Genomic DNA, 26,257 nt, shown 5'->3' with positions numbered 1-26,257 from the left:
ACTAAGAACTGGGGATAACAATAGTGCACAAAATAAATATAGTCCTTGCCTTCACAGAATCTACTGGGGAAGAAGTGTGAGTAAGTAAATGTAGTGTGAAAATAGCGTATTAATAGCACCAGCAGCCCGGGCACAGTGGCTCATGCCTGTAATCCCAGCACTTTGGGAGGCGAAGGTGGGCAGATCACCTGAAGTCAGGAGTTCGAGACCAGCCTAGCCAACATGGTGACACCCAGTCTTTACTAAAAAATACAAAAATTAGCCGGGCGTGATGGCACATGCCTGTAATCCCAGCTACTTGGGAGGCTGAGACAGGAGAATTGCTTGAACTCAGGAGGCGGAGGTTGCAGTGAGCCGAGATCACACCACTGCACTCCAGCCTGGGCGACAAAGTGAGATTTCATCTTAAAAAAAACAAAAAACAAACAAACAAAAAAAAAACCCACGAGAAATAATGTGCAAAGTGCAAATTGAGGCTGAAGGTGAGAAACTTTATTCCTTCATTGTTTACAGACTACCGGTATGTTCCAGGGACAAGATTAAGTGCAGAGGATATAAAGATAAGATAATCCTGCCCTCAGAAAACAGAAAGTTTAAAATAGGAGAGATACAGCAGGTAATTAAATAAGCAGATAATTAAAATACAATATAACATGTACTGTGTCTTAGCCTGTACATGGAACTATGTTGACCCAGAAGAAAAATACCTTAATTCAGGTTTAGGCTTCAAGAAGTCTTAATGGAGAGGTGAGTTTAAGCAATAAAACAGAAACAGGGAAGGAAAATGCAAGTACATTGGAAGATAGAGTTGAGATGCTTACTCAGAATGCATCAGAGTGAGTGATGAAGAGATGAAAACATGGAATGAGAGAGTAAGGGATGGGTAAGATAGCATTAGAGTAAAAGGAGGAGAAAAGAGAAAAAATTGAGGAAAGGTGATAGATAGCTCAGATTTTTCTAGAATAAAATGACTAGAGTTCCTCAGACTTAAAAATCACAATGCTTTCTAATCAGCAAAACTAAATACAAATTACATGCATACATAAGAATGAAACTTCAGAGCAATTAAAAAAAGTGAAAATTGAAAAACCAAGTACAGAGGAAAGAGGTTATCTACAAGGAATAACACAATTCTCACAAGCAACGATATCTGCTAGAAAACATTTGACTCTTATCTTCAAAGGAGAGTGGAAAAACAACTTCCAGGCTAGCATTCTATTACATTGAAGCTATTATTCAAAAGGGAGAATAAAGTAAAGCCACTTCTTGACATATGAGGATTAAGTATTTATTATTCATGGACCCTTTAGGAAAGGACTCTGGAGCAGGGGTCCCCAATCCTGTGCCATGGACCCCGGCCTATTGGAAACCAGGTGGCACAGCAGGTGGTGAGCGGCGGGCCAGTGAGCGTTACCGCCTCAGCTCCGCCTCCTGTCAGATCAGCAGCTGCATTAGATTCTCATAGAAGCATGAACCCTATTATGAACTGCACATGCCAGGGATCTAGGTTGCATGCTCCTTATGAGAATCTAATGCCTGATGATCTGAGGTGGAACAGTTTTATCCCCAATCCACACCATCGTACCCCCACCTCTGTCTGTGAAAAAAACTGTCTTCCAAGAAACCAGTCCCTGGTGCCAAAAAGTTGGGGACTGCTGCTCTAAAGGATGAAATCCCACACAGAAGAAAAGATTACACGCACAAATCCACAGTAATCAAGGGAGCAGGGACAAGTGGGAGGCTTGGTGTGGCTGAAGGTCTAGGGGAAAGGAGAGATCAGCAGTGGCCTGTGACTCTGGCTGCTCTTGTCCTTTAGGGGAGATCTGAGCTTTCCCTGAAGGCTCAGAGTGACTAAAGTGTCTCAGGCGGGTTAAGATGTGTTTAGATTTATGCTGTAGTAAGATCACTGTGGCAGAGGGTAGAGAATATGCTGTTGCCACTGAGGCCAGTTGGGAATAATGGGTGTAATTTAATGAGAAATGATTAGGGCCTGGATGAAGGTGAGGCAGGGAGGAAAATGCTCAAATGCTGGAACTGTTAAGGAGGTAGGTCCTCAGGACTCAGTAAGCAATTCAGTGTGGGGAGAAAGAAAGAAGGCGTCAAGCAGGCAATTGTTTTACTAGGGCAGCTTCCATGGAGTCCAATGGCAGTGAAATGAGCAATGGGAGGTGAGAGTGGAAACATTGATAATCCTGTTAAGAATGATCTGTGAAGCAGTGGCAAGAGTTAGAGTAGTAGCCAGAGGAAGATCAGAGGGAAGAAAGATTTTAGGATGGAAGGCTTAATGAGCAAGTGGGGAAGACAAATAAGAGAAGCAAAAAATGAAGATATACAGAGAGGTTCAGAGATACCTGATAGAACAAGGGCCTGGGCAGGTAAGAGGTAGAGAGCCTTATATACAAGGAAATACAGAGAAAGATGCATGCCGTGGTATGAATGTGTCCCCCAAAGTTCATGTATTGGAAACTTAATCCCCAGTGCCTCTCAGTGTTGAGAGCTGGGACTTTTAAGAGATGAATAGGTCACAAGGGCTCTGCCCTCGTGAATGTATTAATGCCGTTACCGTTGTAGTGGGTTATCACAGGAGTGGGTTCCTGATAAAAGGATGAGTTTGTCCTCCCCTACCTCCTCATAGCAAGAGGCCATCACCAGATGCAAGCCCCTCGATGTTGGGCATTCTAGCTTCCTGTAAGAAATAAATTTCTTTTCTTTATAAATCACCCAGTGTTAGGTATTCTGTTGTTGCAGCACAAAACGTAGTAAGACAGGGCAGATGCAAGAAACTGACAATCCCCTCGTCCTTTGTAAGTAGCACCATGACTGGCACACAGCACTGATGAATAAATGCTGAGTGAATTAATGAATTAGTGCATGAAAGAATAGAAAGATAGATGATGGATATATTCAGGCAGGCTCCAGAACTTAGTATACTAACTCTCAAACGCCAGCATGTTTTCAAGTAAGGAATGGCAGACCTCTAGTGGCCAAAAAGAAAAGTCAGCAATCTAATGGCTGAGAACAAAATTTGCATAAGATGGTTTGGGTAAATGCACTTGTAAAAGAATAAGTACATAAAGCGTTGCTTTACAAAGATCTTATCATACCTAATTTTTGCTGTGCTCAGTTTCTTATAAATAGGACTTAATTGCACATGCATGATGAGTTCACTTTTGTAATTAACTTCTTAGAGTGAATGCCTTATGGAAATGAAGCCAGTAATCTTTTAATTATTATTAACATTTCTTTTTAATACCTGCAGGAGGGAAATAATTACTCATATGTGGAATTTCATGCTACAAACTACATAGGATACAAAGTACCTGTTCATTTTGAAATACAGAAAACGGGAAAGAGAAAATTGTAACCAAATAAATCTTTGGTTACAGAAACCTCAAATATGATGAAAAGAGTGTATTTAAAAAAGACAACAGCTACACATATTTTTTAAAACATTAAATTGTAAAAACCAAGTTAACAGATCATTTTAGTCCTTAAAGATTAAGTAATGTCCTAATGTCAAATTATTTGGAGTAAGCTCAAGGAGGAATTATTTGTTGATGCAAACTCCTAACAGGTTCTGTTGGGAGCCTAAGTGCTTCCTAATAGAGATCAAGTTGAGTTGATCCTATATTAATCACAATCAAAGAAAATGTTTGGCAGCTATTCCAGGTTAATTAACTACAGAAGGTCTCCAGTTAGTAAATCAGAAAGTTATTATAGGTGACTACTTAGGGATGCTTCAGTTTTTCTATTACAACAATTTTATTAACAATGTACAGTGTCTTAGGTAAATGAAAGAAGAATGTAATTTTATGTGGTAATTGTGTGCAGCTGCTGAGGTGGGGGTGAGAGAGTTAGGAAATATTAGCTATGAGAGTATATTTGTGGGAAATTTTCTAATCCATGACTGCAGAATTTAAAGTGATTGAAGAAATTACCATCTTTTGCCTGAGTTAGCAGAACTGAAATCAGCTTCTGAGGAAAGCTCTTTGAGATTTCTTGTTTGTTTCTGAATCTTTTTAAATGTTTAATTCAATACCACTGTATTTGAGAATAAACATTATTAAAACATCATAATTACTCTTTAGACTATTTTAAGCTGCCATATAGAGAGTGTTTGCATTTTTTATCAGCCCTGATCTGCCAGGGACTTAGTCATTAGGCATCATTGTATAATTAAATAACAACAAATAATTATAGATAAACGTTTCAAATTTGATATGAATAAGAGCAAAAATCTGAGAGCAAGTGAAAAAGGGTTTCCAAGCAATGTTTAGACAACTGTAATAAAACTACATAATAAAAGTGCAGCTCACACCCACAAAAATGAGTAGTTATTGCTGGATTTGTTTAATAGGTGGTTTTATTCTGCTTTATTTCTATTGCGTATATGTCCAAAGTTCTCTGCATTAAGCATTACACTTGTCATTTTAAAATGACTTTAAAACAACAACAACAACAAAACAAAAAAAAACCCCCAAGAGTTCAGCATCCTTTGTTGACTAGAAACTGTTACATGCTGCTGCAGATGCTATTGTACCTTTTGAGCACATTCTGCAACATCTCTTGCTATTCTGGACCATCCAGAGCGATTCTGCATACACCTCTAGACAATAATACACATTTTCCAGGACAGTATGATGATGTCAGCCATTGCTTAATCATTTTTTACATTTAGGGAGAAGCTAGAGGAAAGTTGGAAATGCTAACGGACATTTCAAGACTTCCCAGAAAGTAACTGTATCAGGAACAAGGAAGGCAGGAGGAGCCTGGGGAAAGTCTCACATTTGATTCAACAGAGTTCCAACCTTAGGAAAGATGGACTCTCAATCACATCTGTTTCAGTATGCAGCCATATTCATGCCTAGATGCAGGACAGCTATGGTTCCCTCCTCCATAATGCTGTTTATTCTGCACCGCAGAGTCCCTGGGCCTGTGAGAAAAACCCCACACTTCACTGGGGTGCTTGCTTTTGGTCCTTTCCTCTTTTCCTTCCTTTCACCCTCCCTTTTTCTTTCCTTTTGTTTTCGTCTCTGCCCCTTAACAATTAAGTGTTATTCTCAAAATAGGAGATGGCAAGTTCAGATTTGTAACTGCTAGATATATTTTTATATCTTTTTCTTTAGTGAACTCTCTTTTATTTATCTAACAAATATTTATTTGCTCACAAATATTAAAGCATAATTACTTTTATTGAGAGAATCTAAAAAATAGTGATTCAAAAAAGAAAAGAAAGGAAAACCCAGATATAGTTTCTGCCTTCAATAAGTTTACAATCTAGTGGAAAAGATCAAAAGTAAACAAACAATCTCCCCAAATAATTTTTTTTTTTTTGAGACGGAGTCTCACTCTGTCTGTCACCCAGGCTGGAATGCAATGGTGTGATCTCGGCTCGCTGCAACCTCACCTCCCAGGTTCAAACGATTCTCCTGCCTCAGCCTTCTGAGTAGCTGGGAATACAGGTGCGTAGTCCAGCTAATTTTTTGTATTTTTAGTAGAGACGGGGTTTCACCGTATTAGTCAGGATGGTCTCGATCTCCTGACCTCATGATCCGCCTGCCTCAGCTTCCCAAAGTGCTGGGATTACAGGCATGAGCCACCGTGCCCGGCCCCAGATAATTTTTATTATGATTTTGGATGCATGCTATGACAGGACAGCACAGGGGTGTGAGTGATGGTGGGGATATCAGAAAGCACCCTTGAGGATGTGACATTTATCCTCAGACCTAAAGCAGTGGTTCTCAACTGGGCTATTTTGACAATGTCTGGAAACATTTTTGGTTATCACAACTGGCAGGAAGAATTTACATTTCCTGATCATATAGTGTGACTTTTTTTTTTTTTTTTTTTTTTTTTTTTTTTTTTTTTTTTGAGATAGAGTCTTGCTCTGTCGCCCAGGCTGGAATGCAGTGGGCTGATCTCCGCTCACTGCAACCTCCACCTCCCAGGTTCAAGTGATTCTCCTGCCTCAGTCTCCCAAACCTGGGATTACAGGTGCCTGCCACCACGCCTGGCTAATTTTCATATTTTTAGTAGAGACCGGGTTTCACCATGTGGCCAGGCTGGTCTCGAACTCCTGACCTCAAGTGATCTTTCTGCCTTGGCCTCCCAAAGTGCTGGAATTACAGTCGTGAGCCACCGCACCCAGCCACATAGTGTGACTTTGATTTGTGTCTCCATAACATGAATATTTTCAAAACAAATCATCTATTTTATTCCCCATAAGTTATATTAACCTTAGTATATTAATTATTAATTGTTATAAGTTATATAAATTATACTGTCCTGGGTCTCTGTATCCATTGAGTAGGCTTCAATTGTTTTAGGGTGACAGTAGACAGAACCTAACATATAGAAGTCACTGCTCAGCTTTGAATATCAAATTAGACATTTTTTGAGCACTCAGAAAAACAATTGCCTTGGATATCATAACTTTTACAGAAAGGAAAGTTTTTTTTGGAGTATAATATGTTCCTTTTATATAATCAAAACACCTATACATGACTCATATCATAGTGTTTTACTATAAGACATTTGTAAATTGAAAGACAGTTGTAAGGTCCCATCAGGCAGGAAGGAATAGAAAGTCCTTCCGATGCTGAGGCTAAAAAACCACGGAAAGGAAGAGGAAAGCAAAGCATTCTAATCTGGGTGTCCTTGCTTTGTCCTTGGTAGTGCTGGGGCGGCGGCGGTGGTGGGTGGTGCTAGGGAGGCATCTGAAGCACTGAGATCATGTCGGGGAAATCCAAGGCAATTGGAGGCTTCTGGGTTTCCCAGGGGGGGCCTGAAAAAGATGAAGATTTCTTAGAGTAACCACAAGATGGCAGAGCATCGCAAATTACTTTGAGTGACTTTTGGGTGCTGGGGTCAAAATGGCCGCAGGAGATGCTCTAGTTCACAGGCTTGAAGTAGTGCTGGGACAAGAGACAAAGCAACCCTGGTATGTGGACCTGCCTGTTAGACCACACAAACTGGAGTCATGGGCACACCTCAGAGCATCATGAGTAAGAGCCGGGGAGGGCTGAGGCAGCCATCGGGGCATCCGGTCTTCGCCTCAGCATAGAGCAGAATGTGAGGCACACCTCTGGATGCCTCAGGAGGCGGTGCAGAGGAACGGAGGCCCTCCGAGGTCTGGATACACACTTTCTACTCTACACCAGTTACACCACCTGGGATCTTAAATCACCCTGGCAAAAGGGAAGGAAAACTTGAGAGGAGGGTGGCAAAGGGCATCAAATCTGAAGCCCATGGCACTAATTCAAAAGACATGAATTATCCAGAAAGAGGCTATTTAAACTAGAAAAGACTGAATTACTTATTGACAAGCCTGTTTTGTTTTTTTCCCTCCTGTCAATGGTAATGGGGGTTTGAAAGCAAGATAAGTTCAGAGAAAATAAAGAAAACTACACTCTGTGTGTGTGTGTGTGTGTGTGTGTGTGTGTGTGTGCACATTTGGGTCGTTTCAGAAGCAGTAAGTAAATTTAAACACCACTGTATTGGAAAACTGACATAGATTCCTAAGGAACTAGGGACACCACCCAGCTGCATCACCCTATCATAAGACACAGGGCGGTCTACTAAAACTGTACTTCATATGCCAATATTTGCCTGAGGTACAACACATAATAAATATCAAGAATACTGGAGGAAAAGCTGATTTGTTCATTCAGGAAAGGTTTATTTCTTATGTTTATTCTGGGCACTGTAGGTCAAAACAGGATGATCTAGACATGACTCTTAATTCAAAAAGGTTATAGAAAAAAGACATGTGCCTTATTAATCAATGTAACATAATGAAAAGATAGGCTGTATTGTACACTCATTAGGAATGCAGACCTCAGGAACAAATTGCTTGGGTTTGATCCCAGCACTCCCATTTAAGACTCTGGCATGTCACTTACCCCCTCCATATAAAGAACAAGTTTAGTTTCCATAGAAAAAACAAATTTAGTTTCCATAAAAAATAAGCTTAGTTTTCGCAAGTTTAGTTTCTATGTGAAGGCAGTGGCTGCCTTATAGGATTGAGTTAATAAATGCAAAGCACAGAAAATGCCTGCCACATAATAAGACCTAATAAATGTTGATATCATTGTCATTAGCAATAGTAGTAGAAGTAGTAATATTAATAGTAGTCATAGTGAAAGTAACAATGGATGAGGTAGTTACAATTACCTAAAGGAAAATGAAGATAAGGGGTTCTGGCGATTACTCACAAGGGAGATTATTTCCAGTTGAAGGATCAGGAAAGATTTTGAGGGAGGTGGCATTTGATTAGGGCTTTGAACATGTTATTGTTCAGTTCTCCTAATAACACTGGCCTGCTTAGGATAAATGAGAGTAGGAGACATTCCAGGGAATACAATAACGTGACCAAAGCAGAGACACAGGAAATACTAAGAATGAGCAAAAAACAAAGAAAGTCAGCAGACAGAGTTGCCTATTGATATTCTGGCATGGTGGGTGAAGCCATCAGTGCTGCTTCTCTGTTTTCCCTCTTCCATAGACTGCTAATGTGATAAAGAAAGATAAATAATGGTTTCCAGCATTCACTGAAAGTGGTTCAGTTTCTCCTGAATCAATCTTTGGTAACATAATCAACTTTGTGCTGCAAGGCCTGCTCCAGAGCCCAGTTTACTATATTTTAGGATTGGCCAGCACTCATGGGAATCAGAGGTGAGAGGAGAAAGTAGATTTTAGGTCCACATTCTGGAAGACCTTAACTGAGAGTTTGGAGGATTTTGTCATTGAAGAAAAGGTAATTGGAGTAACAGCTTCCAGCATCTTTGCTCTTCCTTTTTATACCCCATTCCACATATATCCCATCTCTCAGAAACCCTTTCACTCCCCAAATTTGCTTTTTAATGATGTGCTTAGTAGGCATTTGTATAAAGAGTTTTACTCCACCAGGAGCAATTTTATGCTAAATTTGTTTTCTAATATTAAGTGTCTTATATTAAAGGAAATTCAGTTGAAAATAGCAGAATAGGGAAATGTGAGTGAGGAAGGTATTTCCAGGGAATTTTAGTAATTCCTAGTAAACCACCAGGCCATATATTAATATTTAGATACCTGATTGTCCACCACCTTGGGCCAAAATTTCCCTTTCTACAAGTTTTAGTGATATAATATTTAATTTCCCTTTGTAGATTGTGGAGTTTTGTTAAGAATTCACGTCAATTTTTAAATATTTGTTATAGATATTAAAATTCATTATTTTTTCTTATAAAAAAGTCGTGTGTGTGTGTTATGTGTTGGTAAAGCTGGAAAAAGCATAATGGAGTAAAATTTAAAAATGAAATTCATCTATTAGCTCATCACTAAGTGACATTAACAGTTTGGAGCATGTCCTCCTTTTTTCTTTCTTTATTTTCTTCTTTACAAAAATTGTCACTTGGTGTGTCAGCCTGAATACTGTCTTCCCATAGATGTCCATGTATGAGGGGACTTCAAAAAGTTCATGGAAAAAATGAAATTAAAAGACAAAATCATTCTCATAAATAGGCTTTTTCTTTTTAACCAAAAAAAGATGAAAATTTTTAAAAATTAAGCATTTTTTAAACATAAGTTTCATGAAGTTCAAGACACTTTCGTAAATTATGATACTGGCCATTTGATCTATTCTTAAAGAACTGGCAGTCCTGGGAATTTAACCATATGACTGCAGTCTTTTTTACAGTATTTACATTATTAACTGAGGAAGAATGGGTGCCCTTTCAGGATTTCTTTTTTTTTTTTTTTTTTTTGACACATGGTTTCACTCTGTCACTCAAGCTGGAGGGCAGTGGCATGATTACTGCTCACTGCAGCGTTGACCTCCTGGGCGCAAGCAACTCTCCTGCCTCAGCCTCCTGACTAGCTGGAACTAAAGGTGTGCACCACCACACCCAACTAATTTAATGTTTTTTTGTAGAGACAAGGTCTCACTTTGTTGCCCAGGTTTGTCTCAAATTCCTGGATTCAAATGATCCTCCTGCCTTGGCCTTCCAAAGTGCTGGGATTATAGACATGAGCCTCCACACTTGGCCCCTTTAAGGAGTTTTTAGGATTAGGAAACAAAAATAATTCAGAAGAAGGCAAATCAGAACTGTAAGGTGGATGCCTAATGATTTGTCATCAAATTTTCAATAAAAAATGGCCTTGTTTGCTGAGAGGAGGAGTATTGTCATGATGGAGAAGAACTATAGAGTGAAGCATTTCCAGGCATTTTTCTGCTAAAGTTTTGGCTAACTTTCTCAAAACACTCTCATAATAAGGAGATGTTATCATTCTATTCACACCTCCAGAAAGTCAACAGGCAAAATACATTGAGCTTCTAAAAAAACTTGTATCATGACCTTGGCTCTTGACCAGTCCACTTTTGCTTTGACTGGCCCACTTCATCTCTTGGTAGCCACTGCTGTGATTATGCTTTGTCGTCAGGATTGTACTGGTAAAGCTGTGTTTTATTTCCTGTTACAGTTCTTCAAAGAAATTCTTCAGGATCTTGATCCCATTGTTTAAACTTTCATTGAAAGCTCTATTTTTGTCTGCAGCTGAGCTGGGTGCAATATTTTAGCACCCATTGAGTGGAAAGTTTGCTCAGCTTTAATGTTTTAGTCAGAACTCTGTGAGTTGAACCAATTGAGATAGCTATGGTATTTGCTATTTCTTCTGTTGATCATCAGTCCTCTTCGATTAGGGCATCAACAAGATGATTTTTTTCCTTGCAAATTGATGTGGATGATCTGCCACTGCAAGCTTCATCTTCAATATTGTCTCATCCCTTCTTAAAATGAATTATCCATTTGTGAACTACTGATTTCTTTGGAACATTTTCTCCATAAGTTTTTCAAAAATTATCAATGGTTTCACCATTCTTCCACCAAAGTTTCATCATAAGTTTGATTTTGCTCTTGCTTAAATTTTAGCAAACTATTACTCCAAACAGGGCCCTTTTCAAACTGATGTCTTATTCTTCTTAGTGCCTCAACTAGACCATGTTTAAACGTGTTATAACAGGTTGGTCTGAGTTTACTTTAGCATAAAAAATGCAATCCAGCATAGTTGTTTAATAACTTAATGAACTTTTGAAGATGCCTAGTATAATCCCCAGAACCTGTGAATATCTTATATGGCAAAAGGTTCTTGCAGATCTGATAGATATGAGGAAATTATTTTGGATTATTGAGCTGGGTCCAATGTAATCACAAGGGTCTTCATGAGAGGGAGTAAGGGAGATTTAAAAAAGAGAGAAGAAGGTTATGTGATGATAGAAGCAGAGATTGGATTGATGCAGTCATGAACCAAGGAGTGCCAACAGCCTCTTGATACTGGAAGAGGCAAGAAATGAATTCTCCCCTGGAGTCTCCAGTAGGCACTAGGCATCCTGGATTTTTATTTAAGGCTTATTTTGTATTTCTGACCTTCAGAACTGTATGAAAATAATTTTTTTAACCACGAAATTTGTGGTAATTTGTTACAGTGGCAAGAGAAGAACAATATGCTTGGGAACACTCAAGATGCAAGTAAAAGAAAATCTGACTCAACCGGTCTTAAAGTAATGTGGAGCTGTTAATTCACTAAATTGTACAGTCTAGAGGTCGAGCAGCCTTGAAGTGTGGTATAATCTACAGGTTTATCATGTTATCAGAGCTGCAGTTGCATTTCCCTGGGATTCTCTCTGTTTTGCCCTTTTCTCTGAATTGTTTCCTTTGTCCTTAAACTGGTTTCCCACAGGTCAGCTTTCTCAGCAATCCTTCCAAGATTCAGTCTGATGAGACAGACTTAGGCCACTTATCTGAACCAACAAGCATGACAGCCTGTCACTGTAAGGGCAAGAAACTATGTGAATCACTTTGTTTTTGTTACATTGTCCACAGGATTCAGGAGAGGAAAGAGCTGTCCTACAACTACGTGGATCCACAAATGGAGATCAGGCACTGATGGGAAAAGCAGAATGGATTCTGGAGACAAACACAAATGTCTGCAGAATACTCCTTAGGCTACCGAATAGCCATACATATTCTCCTTTAAATGCATGTCTTAAAAATGTATAACCTTTTACATGGAATATACACACCCCACCACAAAAACACAACCCCCAAATTGATCCATTTACTGAATTCAAATTTTAGGAGCTCTGGTGGTACCCAAAGTCACATATATTGCACATCACATTTGTGGAGAATATGATCTATATTTACATGAGTTTTGTATTTGACTGGTTGCATTATTCCAGGAGAGTCTTGCCTGGAAGAGGAAGTGGTAAATAACTTTCCTTAACTTGCCCTCATCAGGATATCTCAATAGATCACACAGTTGTGATTGTTAGACTGTTCACTACTCAAGGCTTGCTTCAAAACTTTCCCCTTGCTGGGTCCACCAAACCTAAATTATCAGGCATTCACACTAAAATATAACCAGATACATTAAACCTGAACCAAAACTTCAATTTATATTTGCCTTTAACCTTGTTATTCTTAAACACATAATCAACCTTCAAGGTCCTAGTTTATTTATGGCAGTAAAAAATAAATGTGGCTTTGCTTTATCAACAAGTTATTTTGGGGATCTCTTCAGGGTGTGAGCAGTTGACCTCGAGTGAGTTTCATTCCGTTTCATTGGGTCCAAATATAGTTTCTCACAATTCATTAATTTATGGCTAAATGGACAATTATCTATACAAAACACATCTGTATTAGTTCTTTTTGCATTGCTGTAAAGAACTACCTGAGACTGGGTAATTTATAAAGAAAAGAGGTTTAATTGACTCACATTTCCACAGGCTGTATAGGAAGCATGACTGGGGAGGCCTCAGGAAACTTACAATCATGGAAAGTGGAAAGTGAAGAGGAAGGAGGCACGTGTTCACGTGGCCAGAGCAGGAGGAAGGGAAAACTAAGGGGGAGGTGCTACACACTTTTAAACAACCAGATATGGTGAGAACTCACTCACTATCATGAGAACAGCAAGGGAGAAACCCACACCCATTATCCAACCACCTCCCACCAGGCCCCTTCTCCAACATTGGGGATTACAATTTGAGATGAGATTTGGGCAGGGACACAAACCCAAGCCATATCATTCCACCCTAGCCCCTCACAAGTCTCATTCCCTTCTCACATTGCAAAATAAAATCCTCCCTTCTCAACAGTCCTCCAAGTCTTATTTCAGCATTAACTCAAAAGTCCATAGTCCAAAGTTTCATCTGAGACAAGGCAAGTCTTTTCTCTCTATGAGCCTATAAAATCAAAGCAAGTTAGTTACTTCCAAGATATAATGAGGTTACAGGCATTGGGTAAATACACTCATTCCAAGAGGGAGAAATTGGCCAAAACAAAGGAACTGCAGGCCCCAGGCAAGTCTGAAACCTGGCAGGGTATTCATTAAATCTTAACACTCCAAAATAATTTCCTTTAACTCCATGTCTCACATCCAGGTAACACTATTGCAAGAGGTGGGTTCCCAAGGGCTTGGGCAGCTCCACTCCTTAGCTCTGTGGGGTACAGCTCCTATGGCTGCTTTCATAGGCTGTCACTGAGTCACTGAGTGCCTGTAGCTTTTCCAGGTGCACAATGCAAGCTGTTGATGGATCTACCGTTCTTGGGTCTGGAGGATGGTGGCCCTCTTCTCACAAAAGGTGAGGCAGTGCTCCAGTGGGGGCTCTGTGTGGGGGCTCCAACCCCACATTTCCTCTCTGCACTGTCCCAGTAGAGGTTCTCCATGAGGGCTCTGACCCTGCAGCAGACTTCTGCCTAGATCTTCAGGCATTTCTATACATCCTTTGAAATCTAGGTGGAGGCTCCCAAGCCTCAACTCTCACACTTTGCATACCTGCAGGCTTAACACCGTGTGAAAGCCACCAAGATTTATAGCTTGCACTCTCTGAAGCAACAACCTGAGCTGTACTGTTGCTCCTTTTAGCCATGACTGGAGCTGGAGTAGCCATGATGGAGGGCTGTCCCAAGGCCACACAGAACAGCAGGGCCCTGGGCCTGGCCCACAAAACCATTCTTTCCTCCTAGGCCTCCAGGCCTCTGATGGGAGGGGCTGCTGTGAAGGTCTCTGAAATGTCTTGAAGGCATTTTTCTCATTGTCTTGGCTATTAACATTCTGCTTGTCTTTGCTTATGCAAATTTCTGCAGCCAGTTTGAATTCTTCTTCAGAAAATGAGTTTTTCTCTTCTATCACCTGGTCAGGGTTCACATTTTTCAAACGTTTGTACTCCGCTTCCCTTTTTAAATATAAGTTCCAGTTTCAGATCATCTCTTTGCTTACACATATGACCACATGCTGTTAGAAGCAGCCAGACCACATCTTGAATGCTTTGCTGCTTAGAAATTTCTTCCACCAGATATCTTAAATCATTGCTCTCAGGTTCAAAGTTCCACAGATCTCTAGAACAGGGACATAAGAGTGACTTTTACTCAAGTTCCCAATAAGTTCCTCATCTCCAACTGAGACTACATCAGCTTGGACTTTGTTTTCCAGACCACTATCAGCATTTTGGTCACAACAATTTAACAAGTCTTGGAAGTTCCAAACTTTCCTTCATCTTCCTGTCTTCTTCTGAGCCCTCCAAACTGTTCCATTCTCTGCTTGTTACCCAGTTCCAAAGTCACTTCCACATTTTCAGGTATCTTTATAGCAACACCCCACTCCTGGTACCAATTTTCCATATTAGTCTATTCTTGTATTGCTATAAAAAATTACTTGAGACTTGGCAACTTTTAAGAAAAGAGATTTAATTGACTCACAGTTCCACAGGCTGTATAGGAAGCATGGCTGGCTCCCCAAGAGGCCTTAGGAAACTTACAATCATGGTGCAAAGCAGAGGAAGGAGGCATGTCTTTAAATAACCAGAGTAAGAAGAAGAGAGAGCAAAGGGGGAGGTGCTACACACCTTTAAACAACTAGATCTCAGGAGAACTCACTCATCACAAAAACAGTATGGAGAAAATCCACCCCCATGATCCAACCATCACTTATCAGGCCCCTCCTCCAATACTGGGGAATATTACAATTTGACATGAGATTTGGGTGGGTACACAAATCCAAACCATGTCAACATCTGATGATACAATTATACAGAAAGAAAAGAATACCTTAAACAAAACTCCCACTGGGAAAAGAGGAAACATCAAATAGGGATAACTGGTCCATAGCAAATGTGATGCTCTTCTGGGCAAGACTCCCTGACCTGTGAGTTCCTTAGTTTGCTAATGTGGTCACCACTGATTTGGCTCTGTGGGAGGATTATTTTTTCTACTGTCTTTCAGAGTCATCTCCAAGATGGGCATTGAGTATATCACCCCTCTCCCTATGCTGCTTGGGGTCTCATTTCCAATTTCTGTAAATTAAGAAATATAGACATTGCATCTAAGGCCTAAGAAACCACAAGCTTGGAGTTTATTTGGCAATACAGCTCCATGAAAAGTTTAGAGGCTTCTGGGTGGTTTGTTTTCTATTAGTTTCATAATCAGCAGCCAAAGTCAGCATTCTCAATGGAATGTAATCTTGAAGTCAAGTTCTAGCCATCAGCATGTCTTTTGTGATGTCTTACTGCTTTGCTTGTTCCTTTGGTACTATGGTTCTCAAAGTGTGGATCCTGCACCAGCAGTAGAATCTTGAGAATTTGTTACAAATGCATTCTGGGGTCTTGTCCCAGACCTGCTTAGAAACTCTTGGTTTGATGCATAGCAATTTGTGTTGTACTAAGCTCTCAAGGCGATTCTGGTACTTGATAAAGTTTGGGATCATGGCTTTAGTTATTGTCATTTTGTGACAATCCAAAACAATAAGCTGGGGTAAGACAATTCCATTAAAATCTTCTCTTCTTGTGGGCTGTATTGAGCAGCTTACTCTTGAGGGAAATGATTAGCCTTTTTCTTTCTTATTAATAGGAGATAACTACAGAGGCCTGTATTAAAGTAAGAGAGTAGCAGCATGCTCCTAAGTAATAGTCATATCCTAAGTTGTCATCCCTTTCCTCTATTAGGACTCTCGTTTGTAGTTAATAACCGCATTTCCAGTATTTCAGGATTCCTGACTCTTAAGTCAAATGAATAGAAATCAAACTTAGTGTTTCTCTAAGGAATGTCTTATTTTCTTCCCTCATGTTTTTAGATGCTAGTATAAACTCTATTTTCTCTCTCTCAAGCAGGAATTTATTGAAAAATCTAAAAAGGAGTTAACATATTCTAACATTCTAATTTTTTTTCTCCTAAGTCCTTTAAATACTAAACTTTCAATGTACATGGTCTGGTTCTCATGGGTAGAAAAAAACAAAAATTATTATTATTTTTGCTACCATATAACAATAACTACAATTTTCCAACCACTAAAGAGAGTTGTTTCACTGGCCTCCTCCACCAATCTTTTTAGCTCAGCCAAGACCTCATTCTAGAGTTTCAGAATGCTAGCCTCATTCTGGGTCCCAATTTCTGTTTCAAAAATCTTACCTCCAAACAATAGAAACCGAATGTGCTTATCTTATAGGGAAAAAATGTGTGGAAAAGAGGGAAAGTGTTGAAAAGAAGGAAATTTATTTCCTTTGAGTTTATTGAACAAAATGGGGTCCTATAGACTCACCTGAAAGCTTGAAGTTTGGGGAATAAGACAGGAAAAATGGGCAGGATCAAATAGAGATGACAATGAATTGGTGGAAAGAGTAGCCAAGGTTATGCTGCAGGATGGGTCGTGTCAGTTTGCCACCACTACTGAGCACTGCTGGCGGTGCTTCGTGGCTGCTGAGATGATCCGATAGCAACCAATCCCATGTTTTTATGCCAGACATTTACAGTCTAAGTGCCAGGGTAAGCTTCTAGTCAGATCAGCTTAGAATACGTGCCCCTTTCTGACGAATACAAGAAGGTATAGAAGGTTCTGGCTCCTCTTATGTTCCATATGACTCCAGAGATCATACAGTCATATGAATAATATTGAGGAGAATGAGGCCAGGCGCGGTGGCTCATGCCTGTAATCCCAGTACTTTGGGAGGCCGAGGCGGGTGGATCACGAGGTCAGGAGATTGAGACCATCCTGGTTAACACGGTGAAACCCCATCTCTGCTAAAAATACAGAAAATTAGCCAAGCGTGGTGGCGGGCGCCTGTAGTCCCAGCTACTAGGGAGGCTGAGGCAGGAGAATGGCATGAACCCAGGAGGCGGAGCTTGCAGTGTGCCAAGATTGCACCACTGCACTCCAGGCTAGGCGGCAGAGCGAGACTCTGTCTCAAAATATATATATATATGAGAGAATGAATGCTGGGCACTAAAAATTATTGACATATGTACTCTATATCTCGCCTCTCTATCTAGCAACGTATCAAATAGCATACTTTGTCAAATTTTTTTTACAATTAAAAATTTTTCAAGATCAGGATTACATATCCATAATTCTATTGTGATACCTTGACATGGAGGCACAATGTAGTGATCGTTGATTTATACAAAATATTTGCAATTAGAAAGCTTGAGTGATCACAAATCTTTTCTGTATTTTATTCATAGAGAAGAAAATCTGTAAACTATCTTATATCAAAAATTACTGGTTTTGAATGCCATGTTTGGGTAAATTTTTTTCAATATTAAGTATTTCTACTTTTATATTTCATTTACATTTAAGATTATTTTTTGAGATGTGGTAGCATCATGAATGAAAAAGGGATCCATGAAATGACAAAAGAGAGAAAGGGAAAGAGAAAGAGATGGGCATTTGTAAGGAAAAAGGAAGGAAGAAAAATGTTAACATTTACTGAGTACTGTGCAACTTTCTTTTACATAAATTATCTCATTTAATCTTCCAAATAACTCTGGACCATTTAAATCTGCAGAACGCATTTTTCAAGTGAAATTTTGCTTCATAACAAAACAGGTAACTGCTGAATGAATAGCTCTGGATAAATAGTTGAGGGTGTAGATAGCCTCTTCATCGCCCTTCACATGACAATCAGCAATATTAAAAGATATATTAACCAATTTATGTTTAATAAATATTAAACTTCAATCAGTGTAGTTTTGGCAGTTGAGTCAATTATCTTGTATTATTACTCTTCACAGACTGGTTAACACATACATCAAATTTATGTACATAGTTAACTTTCTCATGTTACAGAAGTTTTACATTTCATTTTTTAAGTGTGGAATAAAAGATGATTTATACCTGTTAAATAAATTTTATGCACACACGCACACACACGCACATACACATAGACTCAATAAACCAAAATATTATATACTCAGAATTTTTCATGCCTATTATGTATAAGGAGAATTTTATGTGAAGTTATAATTTTAACATACAATTTCATAAGGATAAGGCAAAATTCAACTTGCTTCTTACTAAGTCAAAACAACTTGCACTTACTATCACATGCTAAGCTTCTAAAAATGAAACCATTTACTAGATGAGGCTGTTACTGGTTCAGTTACTATGAACCAGTCTCTCACAGATAATCTGTAGGCCATTTCATGGTTTTAAAAAATGACAGACTAAGCTCAGATGCAGAGGGCTGAAAAAAGTATATATGAGGTTGAAAGCAATAATCTGTACATATTACAGAAATAGTTGTCAGTTAAAAGCAATAGAAGTGAAATTATCAAAAACATAAGGTATGATTTTGTCACTTTCATTTTTAGAAAAAAATGGGAAATTTATAAGTGTTTGTTTCACCACCAAAATATCCCATTAGAGCCCCATCTCATGGACATCGTTATTCTGTAAGAAAAAATTGTTCTCTTTGTGAATTGTAGACATGAATACATTCACAGCAAAATGCCTGTCAGTTGAAAGATATGCTACTGTTTTTCTCACCACTTGCACTGGTTTCTCTTTAAAACAGCAGGACATGCTCTTGAGGGGATCATGGGGCAATTTCTTCATCTACTCCCCACATTCAAAGTGTGAGGAGTTTGACTTTTTTTTTTTTTTTTTTTTACCAACTATAGATAAGACTTTGATGGCACACTTAAAAATGAGTCATGGGACAATTAACTCTGGACTTAAAGTCATTTAAGATACTAGAAATATCTAATATTAAACCAAGTGAAAACATAACTATCTCAATATAAGTAGAAGAAGAAATCTGGACCTAGATGCTGCTGGAGATTGGTGGTTAATACTATTGTAGGCATATCTCAGGAGCTGACACGTGATATACTTGCATCTGCCAGAGGCCCTCACTGGGTTTCCTGTGCTTCCTTGGCTTCCATTCAATCTTATATTCAGACTAGTTAAGAGCATTTACTCAAAATGCAATTCTAGTCATATTATCTTACTCCTTAAATCTTCCATTGTGTTTGGGATAAAATGAAAAATCCTTAGCATGACTTCCATGCTCCTTTATAACAGATATTTCCTGTGTCTCCCTTTTCTAAGTCTCAGGCCTTATGCTTTCTCACCACTCTGCCTGGAATGTGGTGTCAGGAAGAACAAAACATGTTCTTCCCATGTTTTGTCAGTCTGCTTCTCCTCTGGTATCAGCAAAAGCACCTCTTTCTCAGGAAAGCTTTTCTTGGCCCCTCAGACCTATGGAGATGAGATAGGAAAATAAACAAGGGAATGCTTCTTCAGAAGGCATTGATCACTATAGAGAAAAGTGAAGAGTAATAGTGGGGGTGTTATTTTGTATAGGATGAAGAAGGAAGGCCTTGCTGATAAAAGTGCCATTTGAGCAGAGACCTGAAAGGATTGGAGACAAGATGTCCAGCTATCTGGAGAAAGAGAGTCCAGGCAGAGGCAGCAGCTGGTGCAAGGGCCCTGAGGTAAGATGAACTTGATATTTGAGGAAGAACAAGAAGGCCTATATGGCAGGCACCAAGTGAAGGAAGAGAGCACAGGAAGCACTAGAAGGAAAACTCAGAAAACCTGTAGACACCATGGTAAGAAGTTTGGATTTTGATCTTAAATAAGAGGAAGAGTTGGAGTGAAGCAAATGAAGGGGTAAATATGGGGAGATGAGGCTGGAGCGGGGATAGGTTAGTACAGTAAAACTAGGAAACCAAGATAAGGCCTTTGGTTCTCCTTCTGAGTTAAGCTGCAATGGCATTGGTTGGCTAAATCAGAAGAGAAACAACCAATCTGTTGTTTGGCTTAAGCAGAAGAGAAACATTAATTCACATATATTTTGAATGATCACTCTAACAGCTATACTAGAAACAGAATAGGGGAAAAGAGTAGGGGCAGGGAGCCTAGTTAGGTGGCTATTACAATAGTCCTGAAAAGTATGACTGTGACTGCCCAGAGGTGGTAGAAGGGCTGATGAATGCCTGGGGTCTGAATTTAGTTTGAAGATAGAGCCAATAGAATTTGCTAATATGAGGTGGGAGGAGTGTCAAGAATTATTCCAATTCTTCGGTCTGAGCAACCATACAGAATATGGAATAGAGAGGTTGTATACTACAAAGTAGAAACCTGAGAGAAGCTCTTGGAAGGGTAGAATTTAGAAAGGGGCTGCTGCTGCTGATGGTGATGAAATAAAGAATTCCCCTTAGAACATGCTGAGTTCAAGATAACTACTGGGGAACCAAATAGAGAGATCTAATTAAGAGTCAGATACAAAAATCTGGAGTTTAGCAGAGAGGTTCTAAGCTAGAGGTATACATTTTTGAGTCATCTGAAAATAGATGGTATTTAAAGACTGAGACTAAATGACATTATTTTGGGAGCAAGAATAGACTGAAGAAAAGTCAGAAGACCTCCAGGCACTCCAAACTTTAGAAGTTGGCAAGATAAGGAGGGGCCAAATAAAAATTAGACTTGTTTATGAGATAGACGGACACCCCAGAAATTGGTGTTCAGAGACAAGGTGAAGAAGAATGGGTTTGAACAAATAGGGAGAGGTCAGTTGTTTCAAGTGCTCTGATGGATTGAATAAGATGATATTTAAGACTTGAACTTTGGATTTGGCAACAATGGCTTTGACAAGAAGAGTTTTGAAGATAAAACCTTAATTGGAGTGAGTTTTAAAGAGAATGAGAACAAAACTATAGAGATGGTGAAAAGGTCAGTGGTTGCTGCGGTTTGAAGGAGAGAAAGAGGGAGAGACAAATGGCAGAGCACAGATTTTTAGGGCAGTGGAACTATTCAGTATGATACTGTAGTGGTGGATACATGGCATTTTCTATTTGTCAAAACTCACAGAACTGTACAACACAGTGAACCCTTATGTAAATGTTTGACGTTAACAATAATATCAATATCAATTCATCAATTGGAACAAATATACCACATTAATGAAAGATGTTAATAATAGGGGAAAGTGGGGGCAAGAGGAAAATAGACTGGATGTGTACGGGAGCTTTCTGTAGTTTCTGCTCAATTTTTCTGTAAACCTAAAAGTACTCTAAAACTAAATCCTATTAATTAAAAATGAGGAGAAGGAATAAGAGGAGAGGATGTTTAGACAATTGAGTGCCCCGTGCTCTCTCTAAAGCCTCTGAGGGAGATCCTTCTTCACCTTTTACAGTTTCTGGTAGCCCAAGGTGTTCCTTGGCTTGTCTCACCACAACTCCAATCTCAGCCTCCATCTTCCCATATGGTGGTCTCCCCTCTCTGTCTGTGTGTCTTTGTGTCATCATAGAGTGGTTCTCCTCCTAGTGGTTACCTCCTCTTCTAAGGGCACCAGACACATTGGATTAGGGCCCACTCTAATTGGGAATAATCTCATCTTAACTTGATTACATCTACAAAGACCCTGTTTCTGAATAAGATTTCATTCATCAGTACTGGGAGTTAGGAAGTCAGTGTATCATTTTAGAAGACAGAATCTAAGCCATAGCCAGGAGTATAGAGAAGATGAAGATGGGTAGGGAAGAAAAAAGTAAAGAAAAGAATATCTTAGTTAAGGTAGTTTTATTTAAGACCTGCTTGCCGTAAAATTATGTCTGACTACATCTATTTATCTATGTATCCACCCATATCTTAGTTCATAGTATTTTGATATGGTATATTTTTTTGAGGGACAGAGACTATTTTAATTCCTGATACTCAATGAAGATTTAGTATGATTATACACACATGATTACAAAGAGTTGAATAAAGTACATGGCATTATATGGTCATATATGGTAAACCTTTAAAATACGCAGTATATAAACAAACATTTCACAATGTATGAACTCTCACCTCCTTTAAAATCTTCAGCAATGTCATGATTATACCGATAGTAACATTCGTGATTGACATTGTTGTCTACTGGATCTTTCCTAGATACATTGTTTTTCATTTCTGGTGTAATTAAGTGGATATTTGTTCATGAGTCACATTCTGCTCTATGTGTAGACACACACACACACACACACACACACATAAGAATGAGGTGATGAGAAAAGATTATTTGAAATTGAGGTTATGATATTGTCAAAATAAAACTTGGCCATAGACTGCCAGATTAATTTCAGGTACACATGTTATGAAAAACAAATCCAATTAAAAGAAAGGTAGAAAGATATTAACTTTTCTTTTTAAGATTTTTCTTTTCCGATAACATGTTTAGCTTACTTGCAAAATGGTCACTTAGCTTACTTAGATTCACCATTAATTATAAGTAGTGCTACTTAGTGGTTCAGGAGGATATTTTATCTGACATTACTAAGCATGCCTGATGTGAGTTGTAAGACTTAGAGAGGTTCAAGGGTTTAAAGAAAGTGCTTAATGCCAAAGGTCACACACACTTCAGGTTCTGTCTGAGAAAGTGACACCGACTGAAAACAATTACTAGAAGACTTTATCATATTCTGTGAGCTTTGCTTCCCCAAAGGGTCTAATACTGCTATAGAAGGAAAAGTATATATTGAAATATTTTAAATTCTGAATTTGGAGTGGGGGAAAATTTGTATAAATTATAAAAATAATTTTTAAATAATTATTTAAAAACTTTAAAAATAACTTTAGATTGACAAGAGGTCGATCTTTTAAATATTTACAGAATAATCATGTCATAGTATTTATAGTTTATAATTTTATAAAAACATTAATGATTAAAGCTTTGCATTTCTCTTCCTAGGAATTGTTGATTTTTACTTTGTAATAATTACTCAACTCTAATTCTTTATTTTATTTAGTATTTTACTTTCTTAATGCCCTAAAGTGTTCTATTTTCCCCAAATTTAATATCTTGTTTAGTTCTCAATATATGTATAGGCTTTTAATAACCTGCTAGAAAATGACTCCGGCTTTCCTTTACATGAACATAGAAAAATTTGGGGGTTTCTTATGACATTTCTCATCTTTTTTTAATGTTATGAATTACTTGTTGATAATAAATATTCTGCATAATTTTATGAACCACATGAAATGAAGAGAAAGTAATGAAAACCTTTGAGCTCTACAGAAGTATTAATTTATGTGCACTCCCCAAGAATATTTACTTTTTACAATCTGTATAGTGTGAGAGAGAAAACTAAAATATATGAAAAAGCATTTATTACTATTCGTTTATGTATTTCCTTAATTTATTCATTCACTCCAGTACTTTACAAAATATTAGGATACTAATCTTATGTTCAAGTAACTGACTTTCTCGTAGGACAGAGAAAAGTCAGAGAATAATAAAATGACAGAGAATAATAAAAAGACAGAGAATAATAAAAATGATAACTGACCAGGTGCGGTGGCTCATGTCTGTAATCCCAGCACTTTGGGAGGCTGAGGTGGGTGGATCACCTGAGTTCAGGAGTTTGAGACCAGCCTGGCCAGCCTGGCCAAAGTGGTGAAACCCTGTCTTTACTAAAAATGCAAAATATCAGCCAGGCGTGGTGGTTGGCACCTGTAATCCCAGCTACTCTGGAGGCTGAGGCAGGAAAATCGCTTGAACCTGGAAGGCAGAGGTTGCAGTGGGCAAAGTTCACGCCACTGCACTCTAGCCTGGGCAACAAGAGCGAAACTCGTTCTCCCAAAAAATAAAAATAAAAAAATGAGAACTGAAGTGAAGTTTTTCAAATCCTTGTTCCTTGTATTTATTCCAATTTCACTTAAACAAAAGCACCTCCAGAATACTGTTTAGGGATCTTAGTCTACTATCTTCCTTATTCTATTATTTCAGTTTAGTGTCTCTGTTTATTTTTCATATTTCTGCTGCCATTTTATTTTATTCTTTATACTTATGAACTGTGTATAGAATATTTATATCTCATTATTAGGAAAGTTTATTTGGGTAAGAGTCCTGTTAAATATCTCTGGTTTTTAGTTAAGTCTTTTGAAACATTATGCCTTGGAAGTAAATTCAAATCAAAATAGAACAGGCTTTACAGAGAATTAAACACAGCTTGAAATAATCATGCTTCCTCTAAATGCCTGCCAGAAAAACAATAAATCCTCTTTGGATGAAAAGAATACTGTCTTTGAAACTTTATTTTTTTGTTTTTGTTTTTATTTTTTAATACACAATGTCTCTCTTTCAATAAAAAATTATTGAATGTGTCAGAAAACAAGACCAAGTCACTGAAAGCAAGAGAAAGAATTCACCAGAAATATATCAAATATATCTAATTTATATATTGGAGTTATCAGGCACAGATTTTAAATAACTGTTATTAATACATTTGAGAAAATAGCAAGATAGAGAATTTCACTAAAAAACTAGAATCTATAGAAAAATCACACATAAATTCTAGAACAGAAAATCAAAATAAAATTAATAACTCGATAGTTGGGTCTTCAGCAGATTGGATAGAGTAGGAGAAAAGATTAGAGAGTTGGAAGATAGACTACTAAAAACTATATGAGAAAAAGCTCAGAGTGAAAAAAGTATGGAAAATACAGACTGCAGAGTGAGAGACTTATAAGTCAAGGTAAAAAAGTCACCCAAAATCAGTATTTCTGAACCATTCTGAGGATAAAATTTTACTCGATAACCACAAAAGAATTACCCTACTAGCCCGTGGGTATAATCTGCTCACCAGGCCACCCTCTTGGAATCAGGTCACCCTCATGGACTCCAGAAGCTGGCTCCAGGGCCCAGGATAAACCTATAGGTGTGATTGTTGGAACTCTGCAGGCATCTGGTTTACCACAATGAATGGGCTAGAGAGTCAGTGAGTACACCCAAGGAGAGCAATGGGAATCTGACCCACTCAAGTTCTACTATGGGCTCCTGCCTGAATAACACTGCAGACTCTGGCTGATTCCAGCCACCAAAGTGTGACTATAAAAATTTTTAAAAAGGCACTCTGAAGTGGCAGAATTGGAGGGCAGAGAAAGGAAAATAGGTGTGGGGCTACTAGAATCTGTTTCTATCCACAGAACACTTCTTCTCATATCAAAGGTATGGGGGTTTTCCTCATACCAACAACCAATTCTCCAACTGTAGGACATCAATTAGGTGACCTACAAATTAATTCAATTGTGACACTAGCTACCTGGAATTAGCATCAGCTCCCACAATTTAAAGGCTCAGTCACACCAGGGACTCCACTGTTTAGGGTTTTTATGCAATGTCCATTATGTAGTCATGGCTGAGTAAATCACTGATCATTGGTGATTAACTCAATCTCCAGCCCCTCTAATCTCCCCAAAGGCTGGGGGATGGGGCTGAAAGTTTCAACCCTCTAATCAATGGTTGATTCCTCTAGCAACAAACTCTCATGCTGAAGCTATCTAGAAGCCCATCAAGAGTCATCTTATTAGCAGAAAGTCAGGTATGGTTGAAAGAGGCTTATTATGAATAACAAAAGATGGTCCTTTGACCCCTATCTCTCAGAAACTTCCAAGGGTTTTAGAAGCTCTGTGTCCAGAATTGGGCATAAAGACCAAGTATTATAACAAAATACAAGGGTTTTAGAAGTTTTGTGCCAGGAACTATGGATGAAGCCCAACTATATATTTCTTATTATATCACAATATCAAGAGGTCCAGATCAGTGGGCCAACTAATTTGGGTGGAAGGGAGGTAGTGAAAGTTTTAATGATCACTTAGGGGCAGGTGACCTGACCCAAGCCAATGAGAATGATTCCTTGAGTTTTGCTTTAATTATTGGGGAAGAAATTTCTTCCCACTAAAAATCTTAAATTTGTTAAATATAAGCTTGTATATGCTATTGCCCATCTTCGCTACCACTGAGATGAATATAATTGAGAAAGAAGCCAGTGAAGTGCAAAACAAAACCAAGAGGTAGAGAGGAAAAATTAGTATTCCTGAAGACAATGATTAAACTACTGGGTCAAACCATACTGCCCCTAGTTTATTCCAGAAATTTACAGGTATATGAGTCAGTGTGTTTCCTTATTCACTTAAACCAGGTAGATTTGAACTTTCCTTACTTGAAACAGAGAGCTTTCAC

At 38.5% G+C, this 26,257-nt stretch overlaps 1 long non-coding RNA gene across 1 annotated transcript in view; it reads left to right on the top strand.

Annotated features, from left to right (window-relative positions):
- The window catches only part of LOC105479626 (uncharacterized), a 191,020-nt gene that overhangs the window by 18,856 nt on the left and 145,907 nt on the right, over positions 1-26,257 (top strand). Inside the window, exon 2 of the long non-coding RNA XR_011621167.1 lies at positions 19,612-19,742. This is a non-coding gene — a long non-coding RNA (uncharacterized lncRNA). The remainder of the gene's footprint in view (positions 1-19,611; positions 19,743-26,257) is intronic.

The sequence above is a fragment of the Macaca nemestrina genome, chromosome 3 (genome assembly GCF_043159975.1).
Source record: "Macaca nemestrina isolate mMacNem1 chromosome 3, mMacNem.hap1, whole genome shotgun sequence".
Taxonomy (NCBI): domain Eukaryota; kingdom Metazoa; phylum Chordata; class Mammalia; order Primates; family Cercopithecidae; genus Macaca; species Macaca nemestrina.
Note: the sequence above shows the minus strand (reverse complement) of the source record. Positions and strands in the feature narration are given on the sequence as shown.